Source organism: Rutidosis leptorrhynchoides, chromosome 6, assembly GCF_046630445.1.
Source record: "Rutidosis leptorrhynchoides isolate AG116_Rl617_1_P2 chromosome 6, CSIRO_AGI_Rlap_v1, whole genome shotgun sequence".
NCBI lineage: Eukaryota > Viridiplantae > Streptophyta > Magnoliopsida > Asterales > Asteraceae > Rutidosis > Rutidosis leptorrhynchoides.
The window spans coordinates 280881971-280908148 of record NC_092338.1 but is presented as its reverse complement, the minus strand read 5'-3'; positions in this window follow the sequence as shown (position 1 = coordinate 280908148).

Genomic DNA, 26178 nt, shown 5'->3' with positions numbered 1-26178 from the left:
GTTAGGATAAAGTTCTTAATTCAAGAGATTGGCATGGTAAAGTATAGTGCTTAAACTTCCTTTGTTCTATGGGAACATATTCCTGGGATCTTGTGTTTAGGGGGAGTATATATTTTCTAGGGGGAGCAACTGACTTCTCATGCTTTAGATATTATTTTTTAAGGGGGAGCTGTTATTTTCTGTTAACTCCCTGTGTTTAAATTTCAATAGTTTCGAAAGGGGGAGGTAACTGATTGATATCGTGTTTCAAGGAGAGTTATTACATTTTCTTGAGACAAATCAAAATGGTGATTTACTTAACTGTATATCACATTTTGAGGAGGAGAAAATGAAAGGAAAATTGATTTTGAAAAGTGAATTCATAAAAACATGTGTGAATCAAATATGAAATTATTCACTTTAGCTTGTATACATCTCAGTATGTAACCAGCTTTAACAAATGGTATCACTGAAGAGTTGTACTTTGTACATAATTCAAAGTTTTTCTAAGTACAAATCTTTAGTTTAGAAAATTCATAAAAATTTAAAAAGTTAAAATCCAAAAAGATTTGAATTTTTCATTAATAAATGCTATTTTTAGCATCATACCGAATCTAACAACCAAATAGTGCAGATTCGGTAAGTCTACAAAACTTTTAAATTACTCGGTCTTCATGGTTAATGAAAAGAAAAAATAAACTTGTGAATTTATTGATAAAGAGTTATCAAAATTTGAAGTTAAAATTGACTTAAATTTGAAATTAGACTGCACTCGGTATCTTAGGCCCATTCGATAAGGCCCAATTTTGACCTAATTTCGGTATCTATAAATAGAAGGGTCAAAGTCAAAGGCTCTTACGCTTTCTAAATTGCATACCGAATCTGATTAACCTACCGAGTCTGTGCTAAACTACCGAGTTCGTTCTTTAATCACTTCAATTCTTTGGTAATTTCTAATTTTAGTCAATTTTATGATATACTTGTTATTAGATCTGAGTTAAATGAAAGGTTATAAACCAGAAAAGATCAAAACTAACAGGAATAAGACACTCAATTTTGAAAATTGTTGAAAAACCGAATCTGAGTTTACAACTCTAATTCTTCGATTAAAACTGATTGATTTGGTTTATTAACATGAAATAAAGTTTATTCTGTGGTAAATTAGTTGATCTATCAATAGACCAAGTCTGATTGCATGTTTAATTGATGTTTTGATGGATTCTGTATATACCGAGTGTGTTCTTGCTACAGTACTGAGTCTGTTAAAACAATTAACATGTTTATCTGATTCTTTTGAGCTTATAATTGTTTCTGGTTATGAACATGGGTGATAAATGACTAGATATGCATGTTTAAGTGATAATAAGTGAATTTTGAAGATACCGAATCTATTTTTTGGTTAGATACCGAATCTGTCTTCTTGTACCTTAAAACTTTCATGATTTGCTTTTGAAAAAAAAAAAAAAGCCTTGCATGATAAATCTAGTACATTTAAATGGAAAGAAAAACATATTTGGTTACCGAGTCTATAACATGTCATGGTTACCGAATCTGCTCATGGTTTGAAAATTGACTAAGTGTTGTTGAATTTTTAGTTGTTCATGTTTGATTCTTCATGATAATTGTTTGAATGCTTATTTGAATATCATGATATCAAATACTTGTGAATAATTTGAATAAATGATTTTTATAGATTAAAAAAATCCATAAAAATCATAAAACTTAAAAATTCAAAGGACTTCAAAGGAAATAAGAATAGAGATATGTGCTTTATGGTAACGTAGTGTGGTCTTCTATTTCTTATTCAAACAACTAAATGGCAAACAATCACTTCATCAACTCTGAAACCAACATTCCCAGAAACTTTTGGATTGCTATTCTGGAAAGGCATCAACTGTGGCCTGCTTTAAGCTCTACTGTCAGTGTGCCAGTTACAGACTTGAGACTTTTCAACATAACTATCAAGTTTGTTGAGGCTACACAACCCTCTGCTGCTAATCAACAGGGAGAACCTACTAGATTCGAGTTTGAACTCAGAGGAGTTAATGGTTTGAGGAGAATAACAAAGACTGATTTCAGGAGAATATTCAGACTTCCTCTAGTGAACAATGCTTCTACATTTCCATCTACTCAACAGATGATGAATTCTGTGTTCCAACTTAGATATAGTGGAGACACAAATGTTACCCCGGCTAAATTTCAAAAGAAGTATCTACACTTCCGGTGATATGTGATCTTCTCAATCATCAACAGGTGTCTTCTGATGACAAGAAGTTGATATGATAGCTTAACGGTCCCTATGCTAAAACATTTCTACTCATTCATAAGAGTAGAAAATCCAAATTATGCAGAACTTTTGTGGGATCTGGTACAAGCTTAAGTGGATAAGACAAGGAATACCTATGTTCCTTGCGAAATGTTTTTCTGTATCTTTATTCACGATACTATACCTGCTTGCAGAAATGCAAATATTGTTGTTCCAGGTACACAAGGAATGCAGATGGTTCGCTTTAGGGAGGTAAAGATGAATACCCCAGTGATCTCTGATAGTCAATTCACTGCACTAATTCCGAATTGGTTGGTGAATCTTGCCAATCCCTTAGACGCAAGAATGCATACTTACTTTGAGGCGGTAGGATTACCTCTTCCGAACCCGGTACAACAACAACAAGTTGAACCAGCCGAGGTTCCAGCCCAAGAGGTTGTAGAGGAACCAGTAGTTCAACCACCCAGACCCACTAATCCTACACTTAGGATAAACCTAAAACGACCTAGGGCAGCTCAACAAGCTCAACTCGTGAGGATCAGGGAACCTACTCCGCTTAGGATTGAACCTACCTTATCCACCACACCTGAGGGCAGTGGCACTGATTCATCAAAAACTAAATCATCTCTAAAAAAACGCAGAAGAGGACACATTATATGCCTGATGAGATGATTCAGACTCCACCAACCCAACAAGTAACTAGATCTAGGACTTCGACCCCTATCGTCCTCCAAACAGTTACTCCAACCATTGGTGATACGGGCCAAGACTTAGAGCCAACTAGGTAACCCTCATCCATTTCCGTATCACATCAAAGAATAAGAGTAAGCCTTACACTAAATGAAGCGCAAGCTTAGGTAGGCAAGAGAGCTGAAAGCAAGGATGGTAAAAAGACCAATCATCCCATCCAACCTAATCAGGACTTAAGAATAAATCCTACAATGAAAGATGCCTCAGCATCTCAAAAGGAAGTAAAGTCTTCCTCTACAGTAAAGTCTGCGATGACTCAATCGATTGAGCAACCTCAATCATTGAAGTCCAGAACGGCCGAAGGGGAGTCGGAAAACCTTGAAAAGGCACCCTGCGTATCGGCCGAAAATCCTCTTGATGTATTTCATCTGAGTGATGATACATTACCTCAATGTACAACAGGGCCTGGAGGTCCGACTTATCTTGATGAGGGGATCTACCGCGTCCCATGGAAACGAATCAACTAGACATTCCTTCGGGAAATTTATCAGACTTCCGGCAGACTGTTCCTTTAGTACAAGAAATTGATCCATTGGTTCAAACCACTTCTCTTCCGGATCTTGAAACTCAGGGTCAGGAGGATGAGTCATTAACTGAAAGAGATGTGCCACCTCATGGTACATGGAGTCGGGGATATAATCTATGCGAGAGCTAAACTGACGGGTAGTTCTGCTACTCTATCAGAGTCCCATGAGACTAAAGTCACGGAGGCGGATGATTTAAGCGAATCTTCGCTGATGACAACTCCGGTTGTTACCCAACCTCCATCAGAAGGGGATATCACAAATCTGACTAGTAGTATGTACAGCCCTACATATAAGAATAATACCACACATATATCCTTACCTGCCCTCACGAATAATCAAACACTTCCACTGACATCACCTTCAACAGATGTTGCTGCTACTGTTCCCATTGTTTCTTTTCCACCATCACCCCCTCATTCACTAAATAATTATGATGATTTGGAGCAAGAATATTTAGTCGTATGTTTTCTAGAATAAATCTTGATGTTCTTCGACGCACTTCGCTTCAAGCTATGTTTCGTGCTATATTACGACATCCACTTACTTCCTGCTCTTCTCCTTTAAGTCCTCACAGTGATGATGAACATGACGATTCTGATCCTCAGAATAGCCATGAGGGGGAGATAGGAGTAGATAGAGAATTTCTTACGGTGAACATTTCCACTAGGGGTGTGAGGTCTGCTTTGTAGTGACCCGAACTTTTCCATGTTTATATATATTAATTGAGATTGATATTTAAATGATTAAATGTTTCCAACATGTTAAGCAATCAAACTTGTTAAGACTTGATTAATTAAAATATGTTTCATATAGACAATTGACCACCCAAGTTGACCGGTGATTCACGAACGTTAAAACTTGTAAAAACTATATGATGACATATATATGGATATATATATATATAGTTAACATGATACTATGATAAGTAAACATATCATTAAGTATATTAACAATGAACTACATATGTAAAAAAAAGACTACTAACTTAATGATTTTTAAACGAGACATATATGTAACGATTATCGTTGTAAAGACATTTAATGTATATATATCATATTAAGAGATATTCATACATGATAATATCATGATAATATAATAATTTAAAATCTCATTTGATATTATAAACATTGGGTTAACAACATTTAACAAGATCGTTAACCTAAAGGTTTCAAAACAACACTTACATGTAACGACTAACGATGACTTAACGACTCAGTTAAAATGTATATACATGTAGTGTTTTAATATGTATTTATACACTTTTGAAAGACTTCAATACACTTATCAAAATACTTCTACTTAACAAAAATGCTTACAATTACATCCTCGTTCAGTTTCATCAACAATTCTACTCGTATGCACCCGTATTCGTACTCGTACAATACACAGCTTTTAGATGTATGTACTATTGGTATATACACTCCAATGATTAGCTCTTAGCAGCCCATGTGAGTCACCTAACACATGTGGGAACCATCATTTGGCAACTAGCATGAAATATCTCATAAAATTACAAAAATATGAGTAATCATTCATGACTTATTTACATGAAAACAAAATTACATATCCTTTATATCTAATCCATACACCAACGACCAAAAACACCTACAAACACTTTCATTCTTCATTTTTCTTCATCTAATTGATCTCTATCAAGTTTTATCTTCAAGTTCTAAGTGTTCTTCATATATTCTACAAGTTCTAGTTACACCGTAAAACCGGATTTACGCCGTCGTAGTAACACCGCGGGCTGTTTTGGGTTAGTTAATTAAAAACTATGATAAACTTTGATTTAAAAGTTGTTATTCTGAGAAAATAATTTTTATTATGAACATGAAACTATATCCAAAAATTATGGTTAAACTCAAAGTGGAAGTATGTTTTCTAAAATGGTCATCTAAACGTCGTTCTTTCGACTGAAATGACTACCTTTACAAAAATGACTTGTAAATTATTTTTCCGACTATAAACCTATACTTTTTCTGTTTAGATTCATAAAATAGAGTTCAATATGAAATCATAGTAATTTGATTCACTCAAAACGGATTTAAAATGAAGAAGTTATGGGTAAAACAAGATTGGATAATTTTTCTCATTTTAGCTACGTGAAAATTGGTAACAAATCTATTCCAACCATAACTTAATCAACTTGTATTGTATATTATGTAATCTTGAGATACCATAGACACGTATACAATATTTCGACCTATCATGTCGACACATCTATATATATTTCGGAACAACCATAGACACTCTATATGTGAATGTTGGAGTTAGCTATACAGGGTTGAGGTTGATTCCAAAATATATATAGTTTGAGTTGTGATCAATACTGAGATACGTATACACTGGGTTGTGGATTGATTCAAGATAATATTTATCGATTTATTTCTGTACATCTAACTGTGGATAACTAGTTGTAGGTTACTAACGAGGACAGCTGACTTAATAAACTTAAAACATCAAAATATATTAAAAGTGTTGTAAATATATTTTGAACATACTTTGATATATATGTATATATTGTTATAGGTTCGTGAATCAACCAGTGGCCAAGTCTTACTTCCCGACGAAGTAAAAATCTGTGAAAGTGAGTTATAGTCCCACTTTTAAAATCTAATATTTTTGGGATGAGAATACATGCAGGTTTTATAAATGATTTACAAAATAGACACAAGTACGTGAAACTACATTCTATGGTTGAATTATCGAAATCGAATATGCCCCTTTTTATTAAGTCTGGTAATCTAAGAATTAGGGAACAGACACCCTAATTGACGCGAATCCTAAAGATAGATCTATTGGGCCTAACAAATCCCATCCAAAGTACCGGATGCTTTAGTACTTCGAAATTTATATCATATCCGAAGGGTGTCCCAGAATGATGGGGATATTCTTATATATGCATCTTGTTAATGTCGGTTACCAGGTGTTCACCATATGAATGATTTTTATCTCTATGTATGGGATGTGTATTGAAATATGAAATCTTGTGGTCTATTATTATGATTTGATATATATCGGTTAAACCTATAACTCACCAACATTTTTGTTGACGTTTTAAGCATGTTTATTCTCAGGTGATTATTAAGAGCTTCCGCTGTCGCATACTTAAATAAGGACGAGATTTGAAGTCCATGCTTGTATGATATTGTGTAAAAACTGCATTCAAGAAACTTATTTTGTTGTAACATATTTGTATTGTAAACCATTATGTAATGGTCGTGTGTAAACAGGATATTTTAGATTATCATTATTTGATAATCTACGTAAAGCTTTTTAAACCTTTATTTATGAAATAAAGGTTATGGTTTGTTTTAAAATGAATGCAGTCTTTGAAAAACGTCTCATATAGAGGTCAAAACGTCGCAATGAAATCAATTAATATGGAACGTTTTTAATCAATAAGAACGGGACATTTCAGTTGGTATCCGAGCGTTGGTCTTAGAGAACCAGAATTTTGCATTAGTGTGTCTTATCGAGTTTGTTAAGATGCATTAGTGAGTCTGGACTTCGACCGTGTTTACTTGAAAAATGATTGCTTAACAAATTTTGTTGGAAACTATGTATTTTTAACATGTGAATATTATGTGATATATTAATCTCTTAACGCGTTTGATATTATGTGATAGATGTCTACCTCTAGAACAAGTCCCATTGACTCACTTAATAATAATGAAGAGTCAAATGTAAATTGGAATGATTCGTGGACTGATTCACAAGTTCCCGAAGAGGAACCGGAAGAAGAGTCGGAACCGGAAGAAGAATCGGAACCGGAAGAAGAATCGGAACCGGATGAAGAAATAGAACCGGTGGGAGAAATAATAAAACGGTTAAGTAAAAGAAAATCCTCAACCAACCGACCAAGGTTAATTATGGTCAATGGTGTTTCCGCCAAGGAAGCAAAATATTGGGAGGATTACCAATTCTCCGATGAATCGGATTCCGACGAGAATTCCGATGATGTTATAGAAATTACCCCACCTGAATTTAAAAAGGCAAAAGAAAATAATAAGGGAAAGGGCATAAAAATAGAGAAATCTAATTCCAACCCCGATGAACTTTATATGTATCGTCAACTCCCGAAGTCCTTAAGTTGTAACAATGACCCGGGAACCTCTAAACCACCAGGTTTTTCTAAACCAATGTGGAAAACGACGGCTCGTATTAGGGGAACATCATATATCCCTAGAAACTTGGCAAAACGAACCAAAACCGAAGAAGAAGAAACAAGCGAGTCGGAATAAGATAGTTGTATTCGTGTGGTGTAATATATATAATATAGTGTGCTTATGCTTTATGATATATGTAAAAATTGCTTGTATTAATAAGTATTTTTTTTTATGAATCTAACTCTTGTCTATTTTACAGTATAAAAACACAAAATGGATAGACAACCCAATATTTTAAGAGACCTACCCGGAGACATGATTGATGAAATCTTGTCTAGAGTCGGTCAGAATTCTTCGGCACAAATATTTAAGGCAAGATCAGTTTGTAAGACATTCGAAGAACGTTCTAAGAATGCCTTGCTTTATAAAAGGCTTTCGTTCGAAAGATGGGGGATATCACATTGGGAAATCCATAAGTTACGATGTGTTTACTTTGACGCATATATTGCGGGGAACCCAAATGCTATTTTACGCAATGGGTTAAGAAATTATTTTGACTCAATATATCCGAATATTGGACTTCGTGATTTAGAAAAAGCGGCTAACATGCAACATAAAGAAGCATGTTATGCTTAAGGATTAGTAATGTTCGCTTCTCACCAAAGTGAGAACAAGAACATCGGGCTACAACTATTAAACAAAATGTTCCCACAAGTGACGGAGTCGGTAATTGGGGTAAGAAATGAGGTTTTTAGATTGTTACGGGACTGTTGGACATTACGTAACCCTCATCCCTTTGATGACGTTACAACACGCTGTCTTATCAACGGCCATAACGGTTATGTTCCACAAGACCAAGGATGGGAAGTAATCTTAGTAAAACCAGAATGCATGACTTGTTTCTGGACGTATGAATTACGTGTCTTTATTGCCTTTGCTGAACGACTTGTGTACTAGCTAGAATTATCTTCACAACCATCTTGTATCAAATTTATTGTGTGCTATATTTCATGCTATATGTAAAATAAGCGGTATTGTAAGTTTGTAAAATATTGTGTAAAAGTTTGAACGCGAAATATTATTATAATCAGTTTTTCATATAGAATTGTAGTAGTTGAATTGTATATTAGCTACTAAGTATGAACTTAACGGGTAGGTACTACCCGAATTTAAACTTATAAAACGCTAATATGAAGAAAAAGCTTTTATAAATGAGTTCATATTATGCTACGAAATACTATTAACTACTCTTAATATTCTGTATGATTAACTTGTTCCATTTGATTATTTTGAAGGAAATGGCACCGACTACTCGACACACCGTGAATATGAATGAAGAGGAATTCCGTACTTTTCTAGCTTCAAACATAGCCGCAGTACAGGCTGCGCTACATACCAACAATAACCTTGGATCTAGCAGTACAGGAAATCGTGTGGGATGCACCTACAAAGAATTCACTGCCTGTAAACCTTTGGAATTTGATGGAACCGAAGGACCGATCGGATTGAAACGGTGGACCGAGAAGGTCGAATCGGTGTTTGCCATAAGTAAGTGTACTGAAGAGGACAAAGTGAAGTACGCTACGCATACCTTCACAGGTTCTGCGTTAACATGGTGGAATACCTATCTAGAGCAAGTGGGACAAGACGATGCGTACGCACTACAGTGGTCAGCATTCAAGCACTTGATGAACGAGAAGTACCGTCCCAGAACCGAGGTCAATAAGCTCAAGACAGAACTTAGAGGGTTACGAACCCAAGGATTTGATATTACCACGTACGAAAGACGATTCACAGAATTGTGCCTATTGTGTCCGGGAGCATTCAAAGATGAGGAAGAGAAGGTCGACGCGTTTGTGAAAGGATTACCGGAAAGAATCCAAGAAGATATAAGTTCACACGAGCCCGCCTCCATACAACAGGCATGTAGAATGGCTCACAAACTAGTGAACCAGATTGAAGAAAGAATTAAAGAACAGACTGCTGAAGAGGCCAATGTGAAGCAAGTCAAAAGAAAGTGGGAGGAAAATGGTGATAAGAATCACCAATACAACAACAACAGCAATTACAACAATAATCGCAACAATTATCCCAATAATCGCAACATCAATCGCAACTACAACAAACGGCCCAACAACAACAACAACAACAACAGCAACTACAACAATCATCCCAACAACAATAATAACCGTAACAACAACAACAACAATCAGAAGCAGCTATGCCAAAGGTGTGAAAAGTATCACTCGGGGTTCTGCACCAAATTTTGCAACAAGTGTAAAAGAAATAGTCATAGCGCGGCGAAGTGTGAGGTCTACGGACCAGGGGTTAATAGAACGAAAGGAACAAATGGTGTCGGAACGAGTAATGGTGGAGCAAGTAGTGTCGGAGCAAGTTATGCCAATGTAGTTTGTTATAAATGTGGAAAACCGGGCCACATTATTAGAAATTGCCCGAACCAGGAGAACACGAATGGACAAGGCTGCGGAAGATTTTTCAATATTAATGCGGCAGAGGCACAGGAAGACCCGGAGCTTGTTACGGGTACGTTTCTTATTGACAATAAATCTGCTTACATTTTATTTGATTCGGGTGCGGATAGAAGCTATATGAGTAGAGATTTTTGTGCTAAATTAAGTTGTCCATTGACACCTTTGGATAGTAAATTTTTACTCGAATTAGCAAATGGTAAATTAATTTCAGCAGATAATATATGTCGGAATCGAGAAATTAAACTGGTTAACGAAACATTTAAGATTGATTTGATACCAGTAGAGTTAGGGAGTTTTGATGTGATAATCGGTATGGACTGGTTGAAAGAAGTGAAAGCAGAGATCGTTTGTTACAAAAATGCAATTCGCATTATACGAGAAAAAGGAAAACCCTTAATGGTGTACGGAGAAATGGGCAACACGAAGCTACATCTTATTAGTAATTTGAAGGCACAAAAACTAATAAGAAAAGGTTGCTATGCTGTTCTAGCACACGTCGAGAAAGTACAAACTGGAGAAAAGAGCATCAATGATGTTCCCATTGCAAAAGAATTTCCCGATGTATTTCTGAAAGAATTACCGGGATTACCCCCACATCGATCCGTTGAATTTCAAATAGATCTTGTACCAGGAGCTGCACCAATAGCTCGTGCTCCTTACAGACTCGCACCCAGCGAGATGAAAGAACTGCAAAGCCAATTACAAGAACTTTTAGAGCGTGGTTTCATTCGACCAAGCACATCACCGTGGGGAGCTCCTGTTTTGTTTGTCAAGAAGAAAGATGGTACATTCAGGTTGTGTATCGACTACCGAGAGTTGAACAAACTTACCATCAAGAACCGCTACCCACTACCAAGAATCGACGACTTATTTGATCAACTACAAGGCTCGTCTGTTTATTCAAAGATTGACTTACGTTCCGGGTATCATCAAATGCGGGTGAAAGAAGATGATATTCCAAAGACTGCTTTCAGAACACGTTACGGTCATTACGAGTTTATGGTCATGCCGTTTGGTTTAACTAATGCACCAGCTGTGTTCATGGACCTTATGAACCGAGTGTGTGGACCATACCTTGACAAGTTTGTCATTGTTTTCATTGATGACATACTTATTTACTCAAAGAATGACCAAGAACACGGTGAACATTTGAGAAAGGTGTTAGAAGTATTGAGGAAGGAAGAATTGTACGCTAAGTTTTCAAAGTGTGCATTTTGGTTGGAAGAAGTTCAATTCCTCGGTCACATAGTGAACAAAGAAGGTATTAAGGTGGATCCGGCAAAGATAGAAACTGTTGAAAAGTGGGAAACCCCAAAAACTCCGAAACACATACGCCAGTTTTTAGGACTAGCTGGTTACTACAGAAGGTTCATCCAAGACTTTTCCAGAATAGCAAAACCCTTGACTGCATTAACGCATAAAGGGAAGAAATTTGAATGGAATGATGAACAAGAGAAAGCGTTTCAGTTATTGAAGAAAAAGCTAACTACGGCACCTATATTGTCATTGCCTGAACGGAATGATGATTTTGTGATTTATTGTGACGCATCAAAGCAAGGTCTTGGTTGTGTATTAATGCAACGAACGAAGGTGATTGCTTATGCGTCTAGATAATTGAAGATTCGCGAACAAAATTATACGACGCATGATTTGGAATTAGGCGCGGTTATTTTTACATTAAAGACTTGGAGGCACTACTTATATGGGGTCAAAAGTATTATATATACCGACCACAAAAGTCTTCAACACATATTTAATCAGAAACAACTGAATATGAGGCAGCGTAGGTGGATTGAATTATTGAATGATTACGAATTTGAGATTCGTTACCACCCGGGAAAGGCAAATATGGTAGCCGATGCCTTGAGCAGGAAGGACAGAGAACCCATTCGAGTAAAATCTATGAATATAATGATTCATAATAACCTTACTACTCAAATAAAGGAGGCGCAACAAGGAGTTTTAAAAGAGGGAAATTTAAAGGATGAAATACCCAAAGGATCGGAGAAGCATCTTAATATTCGGGAAGACGGAACCCGGTATAGGGCTGAAAGGATTTGGGTACCAAAATTTGGAGATATGAGAGAAATGGTACTTAGAGAAGCTCATAAAACCAGATACTCAATACATCCTGGAACGGGAAAGATGTACAAGGATCTCAAGAAATATTTTTGGTGGCCGGGTATGAAAGCCGATGTTGCTAAATACATAGGAGAATGTTTGACGTGTTCTAAGGTCAAAGCTGAGCATCAGAAACCATCAGGTCTACTTCAACAACCCGAAATCCCGGAATGGAAATGGGAAAACATTACCATGGATTTCATCACTAAATTTCCAAGGACTGCAAGTGGTTTTGATACTATTTGGGTAATAGTTGATCGTCTCACCAAATCAGCACACTTCCTGCCAATAAGAGAAGATGACAAGATGGAGAAGTTAGCACGACTGTATTTGAAAGAAGTCGTCTCCAGACATGGAATACCAATCTCTATTATCTCTGATAGGGATGGCAGATTTATTTCAAGATTCTGGCAGACATTACAGCAAGCATTAGGAACTCGTCTAGACATGAGTACTGCCTATCATCCACAAACTGATGGGCAGAGCGAAAGGACGATACAAATGCTTGAAGACATGCTACGATCATGTGTTATTGATTTCGGAAACAGTTGGGATCGACATCTACCGTTAGCAGAATTTTCCTACAACAACAGCTACCATTCAAGTATTGAGATGGCGCCGTTTGAAGCACTTTATGGTAGAAAGTGCAGGTCTCCGATTTGTTGGAGTGAAGTGGGGGATAGACAGATTACGGGTCCGGAGATTATACAAGAAACTACAGAGAAGATCATCCAAATTCAACAACGGTTGAAAACCGCCCAAAGTCGACAAAAGAGCTACGCTGACATTAAAAGAAAAGATATAGAATTTGAAATTGGAGAGATGGTCATGCTTAAAGTTGCACCTTGGAAAGGCGTTGTTCGATTTGGTAAACGAGGGAAATTAAATCCATGGTATATTGGACCATTCAAGATTATTGATCGTGTCGGACCAGTAGCTTATCGACTTGAGTTACCTCAACAACTCGCGACTGTACATAACACTTTCCACGTCTCGAATTTGAAGAAATGTTTTGCTAAAGAAGATCTCACTATTCCGTTAGATGAAATCCAAATCAACGAAAAACTTCAATTCATCGAAGAACCCGTCGAAATAATGGATCGTGAGGTTAAAAGACTTAAGCAAAACAAGATACCAATTGTTAAGGTTTGATGGAATGCTCGCAGAGGACCCGAGTTCACCTGGGAGCGTGAAGATCAGATGAAGAAGAAATACCCGCATCTATTTCCAAAAGATTCGTCAACACCTTCAACAGCTTAAAATTTCGGGACGAAATTTATTTAACGGGTAGGTACTGTAGTGACCCGAACTTTTCCATGTTTATATATATTAATTGAGATTGATATTTAAATGATTAAATGTTTCCAACATGTTAAGCAATCAAACTTGTTAAGACTTGATTAATTGAAATATGTTTCATATAGACAATTGACCACCCAAGTTGACCGGTGATTCACGAACGTTAAAACTTGTAAAAACTATATGATGACATATATATGGATATATATATATATAGTTAACATGATACTATGATAAGTAAACATATCATTAAGTATATTAACAATGAACTACATATGTAAAAACAAGACTACTAACTTAATGATTTTTAAACGAGACATATATGTAACGATTATCGTTGTAAAGACATTTAATGTATATATATCATATTAAGAGATATTCATACATGATAATATCATGATAATATAATAATTTAAAATCTCATTTGATATTATAAACATTGGGTTAACAACATTTAACAAGATCGTTAACCTAAAGGTTTCAAAACAACACTTACATGTAACGACTAACGATGACTTAACGACTCAGTTAAAATGTATATACATGTAGTGTTTTAATATGTATTTATACACTTTTGAAAGACTTCAATACACTTATCAAAATACTTCTACTTAACAAAAATGCTTACAATTACATCCTCGTTCAGTTTCATCAACAATTCTACTCGTATGCACCGTATTCGTACTCGTACAATACACAGCTTTTAGATGTATGTACTATTGGTATATACACTCCAATGATCAGCTCTTAGCATCCCATGTGAGTCACCTAACACATGTGGGAACCATTATTTGGCAACTAGCATGAAATATCTCATAAAATTACAAAAATATGAGTAATCATTCATGACTTATTTACATGAAAACAAAATTACATATCTTTATATCTAATCCATACACCAACGACCAAAAATACCTACAAACACTTTCATTATTCAATTTTATTCATCTAATTGATCTCTCTCAAGTTCTATCTTCAAGTTCTAAGTGTTCTTCATATATTCTACAAGTTCTAGTTACATAAAAATCAAGAATACTTTCAAGTTTGCTAGCTCACTTCCAATCTTGTAAGGTGATCATCCAACCTCAAGAAATTTTTGTTTCTTACAGTAGGTTATCATTCTAATACAAGGTAAAAATCATATTCAAACTTTGGTTCAATTTCTATAACTATAACAATCTTATTTCAAGTGATGATCTTACTTGAACTTGTTTTCGTGTCATGATTCTGCTTCAAGAACTTCGAGCCATCCAAGGATCCATTGAAGCTAGATCCATTTTTCTCTTTTCCAGTAGGTTTATCCAAGGAACTTAAGGTAGTAATGATGTTCATAACATCATTCGATTCATACATATAAAGGTATCTTATTCGAAGGTTTAAACTTGTAATCACTAGAACATAGTTTAGTTAATTCTAAACTTGTTCGCAAACAAAAGTTAATCCTTCTAACTTGACTTTTAAAATCAACTAAACACATGTTCTATATCTATATTATATGCTAACTTAATGATTTAAAATCTGAAAACACGAAAAACACCATAAAACCGGATTTACGCCGTCGTAGTAACACCGCGGGCTGTTTTGGGTTAGTTAATTAAAAACTATGATAAACTTTGATTTAAAAGTTGTTATTCTGAGAAAATGATTTTTATTATGAACATGAAACTATATCCAAAAATTATGGTTAAACTCAAAGTGGAAGTATGTTTTCTAAAATGGTCATCTAGACGTCGTTCTTTCGACTGAAATGACTACCTTTACAAAAACGACTTGTAACTTATTTTTCCGACTATAAACCTATACTTTTTCTGTTTAGATTCATAAAATAGAGTTCAATATGAAATCATAGCAATTTGATTCACTCAAAACGGATTTAAAATGAAGAAGTTATGGGTAAAACAAGATTGGATAATTTTTCTCATTTTAGCTACGTGAAAATTGGTAACAAATCTATTCCAACCATAACTTAATCAACTTGTATTGTATATTATGTAATCTTGAGATACCATAGACACGTATACAATGTTTCGACCTATCATGTCGACACATCTATATATATTTCGGAACAACCATAGACACTCTATATGTGAATGTTGGAGTTAGCTATACAGGGTTGAGGTTGATTCCAAAATATATATAGTTTGAGTTGTGATCAATACTGAGATACGTATACACTGGGTCGTGGATTGATTCAAGATAATATTTATCGATTTATTTATGTACATCTAACTGTGGACAACTAGTTGTAGGTTACTAACGAGGACAGCTGACTTAATAAACTTAAAACATCAAAATATATTAAAAGTGTTGTAAATATATTTTGAACATACTTTGATATATATGTATATATTGTTATAGGTTCGTGAATCAACCAGTGGCCAAGTCTTACTTCCCGATGAAGTAAAAATCTGTGAAAGTGAGTTATAGTCCCACTTTTAAAATCTAATATTTTTGGGATGAGAATACATGCAGGTTTTATAAATGATTTACAAAATAGACACAAGTACGTAAAACTACATTCTATGGTTGAATTATTGAAATCGAATATGCCCCTTTTTATTAAGTCTGGTAATCTAAGAATTAGGGAACAGACACCCTAATTGACGCGAATCCTAAAGATAGATCTATTGGGCCTAACAAACCCCATCCAAAGTACTGGATGCTTTAGTACTTCGAAATTTATATCATATCCGAAGGGTGTCCCGGAATGATGGGGATATTCTTATATATGCATCTTGTTAATGTCGGTTACCAGGTGTTCACCATATGAATGATTTTTATCTCTATGTATGGGATGTGTATTGAAATATGAAATCTTGTGGTCTATTATTATGATTTGATATATATAGGTTAAACCTATAACTCACCAACATTTTTGTTGACGTTTTAAGCATGTTTATTCTCAGGTGATTATTAAGAGCTTCCGCTGTCGCATACTTAAATAAGGACGAGATTTGGAGTCCATGCTTGTATGATATTGTGTAAAAACTGCATTCAAGAAACTTATTTTGTTGTAACATATTTATATTGTAAACCATTATGTAATGGTCGTGTGTAAACAGGATATTTTAGATTATCATTATTTGATAATCTACGTAAAGCTTTTTAAACCTTTATTGATGAAATAAAGGTTATGGTTTGTTTTAAAATGAATGCAGTCTTTGAAAAACGTCTCATATAGAGGTCAAAACCTCGCAACGAAATCAATTAATATGGAACGTTTTTAATCAATAAGAACGGGACATTTCATGCTTCAACTTCACAAGCTCAACAATTTCATACTGAATCAGAAATGGTTTCTGCTCATAATGCTGATATTGAAAATATGGAACCTGAGCAAGTTATCATTCCAATTATACATTCTGAGGTTGAGAGTAGACTGGTAGACGAGGATTTGAACTTAAGTGACTTCTATCTTGAAGAAACAGATGATGATGGGTTTGTCGTACTAAGTAAATTATCTTTGGTATCTACTATTCCTAAGGATGTGGAAATTATTTATGAAGGGAATCCTGATCCAGTAACCGAAAGTGATGACGAGATGGATTCTACTGATGAAGATGGAGATGATCTGTACGTTAATCCAAATTTAGATAATGTAACACCCTGATCTCAAACGTACATGTGCAAGCATTTAAACAAGAGGTCGGAGTCATAAAACATGTTTAATGTAAAAACATACTTCGTACGACATTTCTAACAATGTATTATGGTTGGTTTACCTCAATTATGATTGAGTGTATCGTTTGTGGCATATGAATATTTAATTTTATACACCACATTCAGTTTCAGAGTGGCACGCCGTGCCAAGGTAAACATCAGCAAATTCAGAACCTAAGTGTCACACTGTGCCAGTTAGGTGGCACTCCGTGCCAAGACCTGCATCAGCATTCTTTTCTATATTTTTAAAGGGGTTTAATGAGGGGTAGTTTCATCTTTTCACATGCGGACGGATTTTTGGCCACCAAAACTGATCCCAACCTTATCCAAACTTCATTTCTTCCATTTTCTTCTCATCCAAAAACATGAAACCCTAGAGTGAGAAACAAAAGGTTTTAGAGAGAGATTGTGGGTTTTGAGGAAAAAGAAGAGTGATTCGGTCAAGAGTGCAAGAGTTAAAGTTGTTCTCCTCGTTCACGGCAACGTTGTGGTAGTGTTGGTAAGTTCTAACTCCGAATTTCATTGTTTATGATTGTTGTTCAATTTAGGGTTTTTAACTTGCATGTTCTTGAGAAAACCCATTTAGCTCTTTAATGGAAGTTTGAAGCTAGTAATTGGTATTGTTGACCCTTATTGGTGGATCATGGGTTGGTTGATGATTTAACCATATTTAAGACTTGTAATTGGGTTTAATCACTAGGTTTAGTGATTTTGGAAGTGTTAAAACCCATTTGTTTGGAAGACTAATTTTGAAACGGGTCAAAATAAGGGTTTATGAGTCAAATTAGGGAAGATAAGTATTAATACTTGTGTTTTTGTTAAATTGGCGTTATAGGACCATTTTCACTTGTGTTAAGTGATTATTGGTTAGTTTGGACTTTGGTTGTGCTTGGAAGTGCAATTGGTTCAAATTTGCGCTAAGTGTCAATTTGGGTTGGTTTGTAATCCACCCTAATTGTGTTGGTTGTTATGTGATAAATGGAATAGGTACTTTCCATTGACGGGTTGCGGATTTGATTTGCATTCATCAAGGTGACAAGGTGAGTGTAATTGTATTATATGCGTATGTATGCTTAGGATGGGTGCGGGTGGGGTAAGGTGAACCTTGGGAGGTCGGGTTCACTTTACATGTGTATGAGATGATGGACTCTCTGAGTTTTGAGTTCATGTGGCGCGTTTGTACGTTTTGGGTTACCACCCTTGGGGTAGTGAATCTCGGGCTATACGGATTCACATTGACAAGTAGGTCAACCCCGTTGTTGTTGTTGTAGTTATGACCCAAGGTAGTGAATCGCGTGAGTTTTTGGATTCACCAGAGCGCGTGAGTTTTCGGCCAACCTTATTGTCGTGTGGATTGGGGTGGTGTATCGCGTGAGTTTTCGGATACACCGGGGCGCGTGAGTTTTCGGCCAACCTCGATTGTCGTTGTGGTGAAGGTAGTGAATCGCGTGAGTTTTCGGATTCACTAGGGCGTGTGAGTTTTCGGCCAACCTTCATGAGTTTGAGGTTAATGTAACATCCCGCGTTTTTCCGTTAAATTTAATTTTAACACCGTCTTTTTTTTTTAAACATAATCTTTCGTATTTAAATTAATAGTTTCCGTGAGTAACGTTCATTATATTCCCGCTATTTAATTTTGACATCACCCGTTTACTCGAGCGTTTAAAAATATTCGATCGGTTAAATCCCGCACCCGCTTTGAAACTCGAGGGACCGGAGTTGCCAAATGGGCAAACTAGTTGACTAGGTCAACTAGTCAACCCATTTCACCACCATTCAATCACCTCCATCTCTCTCTCTTTCTCTCTAACAAGAACACACACACAAACACCAAATTCAATCATTCATCATCTAAATTCGGATCGGGAAGCAAACTTCAAAACAAATTACATATTCGTGATCCTCTCATCATCCTCTTCGATTTGGTACCAATTTCATCCATTTTGGGTAACATTTCTAAAACACTAAATTTCTCTAAATTCGTTTTATATACTTGAAATTGTGTTAGTTAGTGTCTATGGCTCGTGTGTAACATGAATATATGTTTTGTTTGCTCGATTTGTGGTTTGGAGTAACTAGTTTGAGTTTTTGAAATGGGTTTGCTTAATCCTTGATTTTGGATGAGTTAATGTTGTTAGATTGTTAAAGTGCATGTTTTAATTGTGTTACTAGTATCATTAGCCACATTTGGATGTGTAGGTTGATTAAGAAAACTTCAAAAACCCGATTAATGATTTTGTGATGTTTGACTAGGGTTTGATAGTTCTTGACATGAACTTTTGGATGCTTAAATGCCATGGAATGTTAATTGTTAGTGTTTAGTTGTAATGTATGTTTCATTACCTTCAAAACGGCATATCGTATGTGTAAATTGGATTCCCGAATCATAAAATACGTTTTACAAACTTGAAACTTTGATTATGAACGTTTAATGCGGTTTTGGGTTGTTGTAAGTGTTGAATTTCTTGATGGAATGTGTCTAGGTGTTTTCCTCGTCAAATTACCTTTCCGATGATATAAGATACATGTTCTAATTGTTTGCGGATCATAAGATGTGGTTATTTGGTTTTAGCTCGTGCATACTTTGAAAAACAGAAAAATGCCTGCACAGAGGGTGGCGCGGCGCGCCCCTTCCCCGCGCGGCGCGCAATCTGGCCTGGCTAGATTCTGCCCACTTTGTCCCATTTCACGCGAAATGTTTGACTAGCTACCAACCTCCGATTCACATGAAACTTGTTTTAATATACTTGTATATGAATATTTAGCATAGAAAAATAGTTCGGGACCTGACCCGAACGCGTTGACTTTTTCGTTGACTTTGACCAAGTTTGACTTTTAGTCAAACTTAACCAAACTTTTATACAATCATTCTAACATGCTTTTATACTTGTTTCTTGTATGAAACTTGACAACGTGATTCACATGCTATACTTAATCGAGTCGTAACGAGCCATAGGACTAATTGAACACATTTCACCCGACCTTGTGTCGTAACCGGTTAATTGATATAACTTACTTGTTTAGGTCAAGGCTAAGCAACTTTCATGCATACGTTACTTTGTGAAGTACTTTTATACTCGTGCACTCGAGGTGAGATCATAGTCCCACCTTTTCAACAACTTTTTATACTTTTAAATTGTGGGCTGAGAAACATATACTTTGTTACATTTTGTACTACTTACTTTTATACTTTGAACACAAGTACAAGGAAAACAAACATTCCACAGCGAGTTAGAACAAAAATCCTCAATTCGATTATCATTAGTTACACTTGCAGGGTGTAAGCGAGAACTTATATTGTGTGGCCATACGGGTTTGAAAAACCCTCATTACGGACGGTTCGCTACCGTCTACGGATGAAATATATTTTCGGGAAACAGTGTATGTTCTAACACTATTGTGATGGGGTTCTATGGAAGGAAACGTTAAGTCTTGATAATTGGGTGCTCGCGAACCAACTTTTGGAATGCAACTTTTGGATGATCAATTTATGGAAATACTAAATCTTGTGGTTCAAAATATAACTTTTATTAATACACCTATGATTTCACCAACGTTTTTCGTTGACAGTTTTCTATATGTTTCTCAGGTTCATACATGGCTATTTGATACATGCTTCCGCGTACATTCATACTTGCTTGGGGTCAAGCATACATGCATACACTCTGATTTCATGCTTGGAGTCAAGCATACATACATGCATACGCTAGTGATAGCACCTTTGGATTCAAACGTATTGTTTACATACTTACGCTATTTATAGCAACTGTGTTTTTCAACTTATATTATGTCGCAAGTTATTTCATTTATACTTTATGACTTTTGTAAACTTAGACTTGTTGTCGAACGGTTTTGTAAACTAAACTTGCAAGTCTTGTACCTTTCAAATGAATGCGACATAATTTTGGTCAAACGAGTCTCATATAGGGACTACGACCACGCAACGGGACCTAAGTTAACGGCGCCGCCAATGACGATTTGGTCGGGTCGCTACAGATGGTATCAGAGCGTTGGTTGTAGGGAACTAGGACGTGCATTAGTGTGTCTGACAGAGTCGTTAGGACGCATTAGTGAGTCTAGACTACAACCGGATAGTTAGCATTTGCATTCTGACATACATTTGCTATAGATAGCACTTACTTGACTACTTGTGCATTATACTTGAATCATTCTTAGGCAAACTTTTTTAATGGTACCCAACCTTCATCATACGATCTCGTATTCTGCCACCTTGGTTCGGGAACTCTGACTCCATGGTTGTTATTCACCCCGTCTCATCTTACTATTCATGAGTATTGTAAAGTCACCGTCACTACTCTAGATGAGTATCGTCATCACTGTTTATCGCTACAGTTGCGTACTACTCGTTATCATGACTCGTTACTCTTTTCGTACCTAAATACATTATTGTTTGAATCGAACCGATTTGACGTGAACAATCATTTATACACTTCCCACGGGGAAACGCTTCTTTAGAGTTGTAGAAACTATTTCGATTTAATACGAGTCACGTTTGAGACGTCGTTACATTTTGTTCATTTTAGATTTTCGCGATGACACGAACTTGAATCTATAGAGTGATGTGGGAATGGAGGTATGAGTTAGCGTAATATAACGACACTCGATCAACGTGGTTATATTACGGTAAGACATACCAAAGTTCTAGTGACGCGCGATGGTGGTTAGACTCGATCAACCTAAACACCACCATGTGCCATGTACATGACTTCATCTTTTCAGGATTGGACATCCGAAAACTCCGAGAATATTTATAACAACCATACCGGGGACACACCTTCAATTATTGTCAAATTATATTTATGCTTCCGAATGAATTACCGATTCCATTCGACTTCAACCGTATGTCACACGGGTATACTATCTCGTCCTCGCACAGTCTTATTGACTAACTACAATTTACTCGTTATGCTCGCATCGAGGCGGAAACATCTCTCGCCTTACACTCGCACTTTCGTATAAGGAAATCTTTATTCTAAATTCTCAATGGAGGGAGAGACTCCTCACATTATACTAGTATTCGCCTCGAGGGTGAATAGTCCTAACGAACGTTTTTGGAAACCGATAAATCTTCCGCGACGCGAATTTTCTTGAGAAACTTGTCCTAGCTAACGTTTTCAATTCCTAGCAAACTTGTTCACTATGCCTTAGGGAAATGTACCCCGTTTCAGATCGAGATCCTCGTTTCACTTCTAGATTTTGGAGTACCTTACAAAAAGCCTCGGGACCGCGTTTAGACATGAGTACCGCGTACCATCCACAACCCGACGGACCGAACAAACATGCGATTTAAACCTTGGAAACCATAATACAAGTTTGTATTACCAACTTCAAATTTACTTGAGAAAAGTATTTTCCTTTAACCGAATCCTCGTACTACAATGATTTTCATTCGAGTTTTAACGTCACTCCTTTTGAAACCACATGTGACCGGAAACGTCATTCTCCTTTGTCGAACCAAGTAAACGATGATCAATTCACCGGGGCCGAGGTTATTCAGGAGCAACCGAGAAGATTTATTCATATTCAGGTAAAACCCTACGCGACTCGTAATCACCAAGAGCTACGCCGATGTTAGACGTAAACATTTCAAATTCCACGTGGGAAAACGCGTCACGTTAAGAGTCGCACCTTGGAAGGTGCAATCCGTTTCGGGAAACGTAGGAAGCTAAATCCGCTATATTTCGATCCTTTTTGAAATCTTGGGGCGTTTTGGACCCGTTGCTAGCCGTTTAGATTTTCCGACTCATTTTGAGTCTCCGTTTATCCTACATTCGATGTATCAACTCAAAGACGTGTTTTGCGAAACGAGAACTTGTTATCTCCCTTGATGAACTCACTATCGACGATAACCCTCACTTCCTAGGAGGACCGGTTGAAACCATGAATCATGGAAGCCAAACCTTAAAACAACATATGATCCCGACCGTCAAAATTCGTGGAAATACTCAAGGACGTACCTTCACTTATTCGTAGAATTTACAACGCAAGATCTCGAGTAAGATTCAACAACTACTACTTCCAACTAAATTTCGGGACGAAATTTCTTTTGAGGTGTGGATAATGTAACATCCCGCGTTTTTCCGTTAAATTTAATTTTAACACCGTCTTTTTTTTTTTAAACATAATCTTTCGTATTTAAATTAATAGTTTCCGTGAGTAACGTTCATTATATTCCCGCTATTTAATTTTGACATCACCCGTTTACTCGAGCGTTTAAAAATATTCGATCGGTTAAATCCCGCACCCGCTTTGAAACTCGAGGGACCGGAGTTGCCAAATGGGCAAACTAGTTGACTAGGTCAACTAGTCAACCCATTTCACCACCATTCAATCACCTCCATCTCTCTCTCTTTCTCTCTAACAAGAACACACACACAAACACCAAATTCAATCATTCATCATCTAAATTCGGATCGGGAAGCAAACTTCAAAACAAATTACATATTCGTGATCCTCTCATCATCCTCTTCGATTTGGTACCAATTTCATCCATTTTGGGTAACATTTCTAAAACACTAAATTTCTCTAAATTCGTTTTATATACTTGAAATTGTGTTAGTTAGTGTCTATGGCTCGTGTGTAACATGAATATATGTTTTGTTTGCTCGATTTGTGGTTTGGAGTAACTAGTTTGAGTTTTTGAAATGGGTTTGCTTAATCCTTGATTTTGGATGAGTTAATGTTGTTAGATTGTTAAAGTGCATGTTTTAATTGTGTTACTAGTATCATTAGCCACATTTGGATGTGTAGGTTGATTAAGAAAACTTCAAAAACCCGATTAATGATTTTGTGATGTTTGACTAGGGTTTGATAGTTCTTGACATGAACTTTTGGATGCTTAAATGCCATGGAATGTTAATTGTTAGTGTTTAGTTGTAATGTATGTTTCATTACCTTCAAAACGGCATATCGTATGTATAAATTGGATTCCCGAATCATAAAATACGTTTTACGAACTTGAAACTTTGATTATGAACGTTTAATGCGGTTTTGGGTTGTTGTAAGTGTTGAATTTCTTGATGGAATGTGTCTAGGTGTTTTCCTCGTCAAATTACCTTTCCGATGATATAAGATACATGTTCTAATTGTTTGCGGATCATAAGATGTGGTTATTTGGTTTTAGCTCGTGCATACTTTGAAAAACAGAAAAATGCCTGCACAGAGGGTGGCGCGGCGCGCCCCTTCCCCGCGCGGCGCGCAATCTGGCCTGGCCAGATTCTGCCCACTTTGTCCCATTTCACGCGAAATGTTTGACTAGCTACCGACCTCCGATTCACATGAAACTTGTTTTAATATACTTGTATATGAATATTTAGCATAGAAAAATAGTTCGGGACCCGACCCGAACGCGTTGACTTTTTCGTTGACTTTGACCAAGTTTGACTTTTAGTCAAACTTAACCAAACTTTTATACAATCATTCTAACATGCTTTTATACTTGTTTCTTGTATGAAACTTGACAACGTGATTCACATGCTATACTTAATCGAGTCGTAACGAGCCATAGGACTAATTGAACACATTTCACCCGACCTTGTGTCGTAACCGGTTAATTGATATAACTTACTTGTTTAGGTCAAGGCTAAGCAACTTTCATGCATACGTTACTTTGTGAAGTACTTTTATACTCGTGCACTCGAGGTGAGATCATAGTCCCACCTTTTCAACAACTTTTTATACTTTTAAATTGTGGGCTGAGAAACATATACTTTGTTACATTTTGTACTACTTACTTTTATACTTTGAACACAAGTACAAGGAAAACAAACATTCCACAGCGAGTTAGAACAAAAATCCTCAATTCGATTATCATTAGTTACACTTGCAGGGTGTAAGCGAGAACTTATATTGTGTGGCCATACGGGTTTGACAAACCCTCATTACGGACGGTTCGCTACCGTCTACGGATGAAATATATTTTCGGGAAACAGTGTATGTTCTAACACTATTGTGATGGGGTTCTATGGAAGGAAACGTTAAGTCTTGATAATTGGGTGCTCGCGAACCAACTTTTGGAATGCAACTTTTGGATGATCAATTTATGGAAATACTAAATCTTGTGGTTCAAAATATAACTTTTATTAATACACCTATGATTTCACCAACGTTTTTCGTTGACAGTTTTCTATATGTTTCTCAGGTTCATACATGGCTATTTGATACATGCTTCCGCGTACATTCATTCTTGCTTGGGGTCAAGCATACATGCATACACTCCGATTTCATGCTTGGAGTCAAGCATACATACATGCATACGCTAGTGATAGCACCTTTGGATTCAAACGTATTGTTTACATACTTACGCTATTTATAGCAACTGTGTTTTTCAACTTATATTATGTCGCAAGTTATTTCATTTATACTTTATGACTTTTGTAAACTTAGACTTGTTGTCGAACGGTTTTGTAAACTAAACTTGCAAGTCTTGTACCTTTCAAATGAATGCGACATAATTTTGGTCAAACGAGTCTCATATAGGGACTACGACCACGCAACGGGACCTAAGTTAACGGCGCCGCCAATGACGATTTGGTCGGGTCGCTACAGTTAAGGGGTTAACCTCGGGGTTTTGGGTTGACGCATATAATATATATATATATATATATATATATATATATATATATATATATAGTGGATCAATCGAGGGATAAGCAGTAATTGAGGTACAAACTGGATAAATGAATATGGGCCTCACATTTCATATTTTTAATAAAAAATCCAATTTTAGATTGAAAAACGCAGAGGGGTAATATGGTCATTTTACAATTCCTCACCAGTTAACGTGTTCCTGTCTTTCCTGCAAAACCTTCCCCAGGGCCCCAAATTTCACTTTCACTCACAATTCCATATCTACCTTCTTCACTAAAATTCTCAGTTGCCTAATTGACACAATTCACATAATTGTTTGCAAATCTGGAGCAATTAAAAACAGTTGATCAAGGTAATGAATT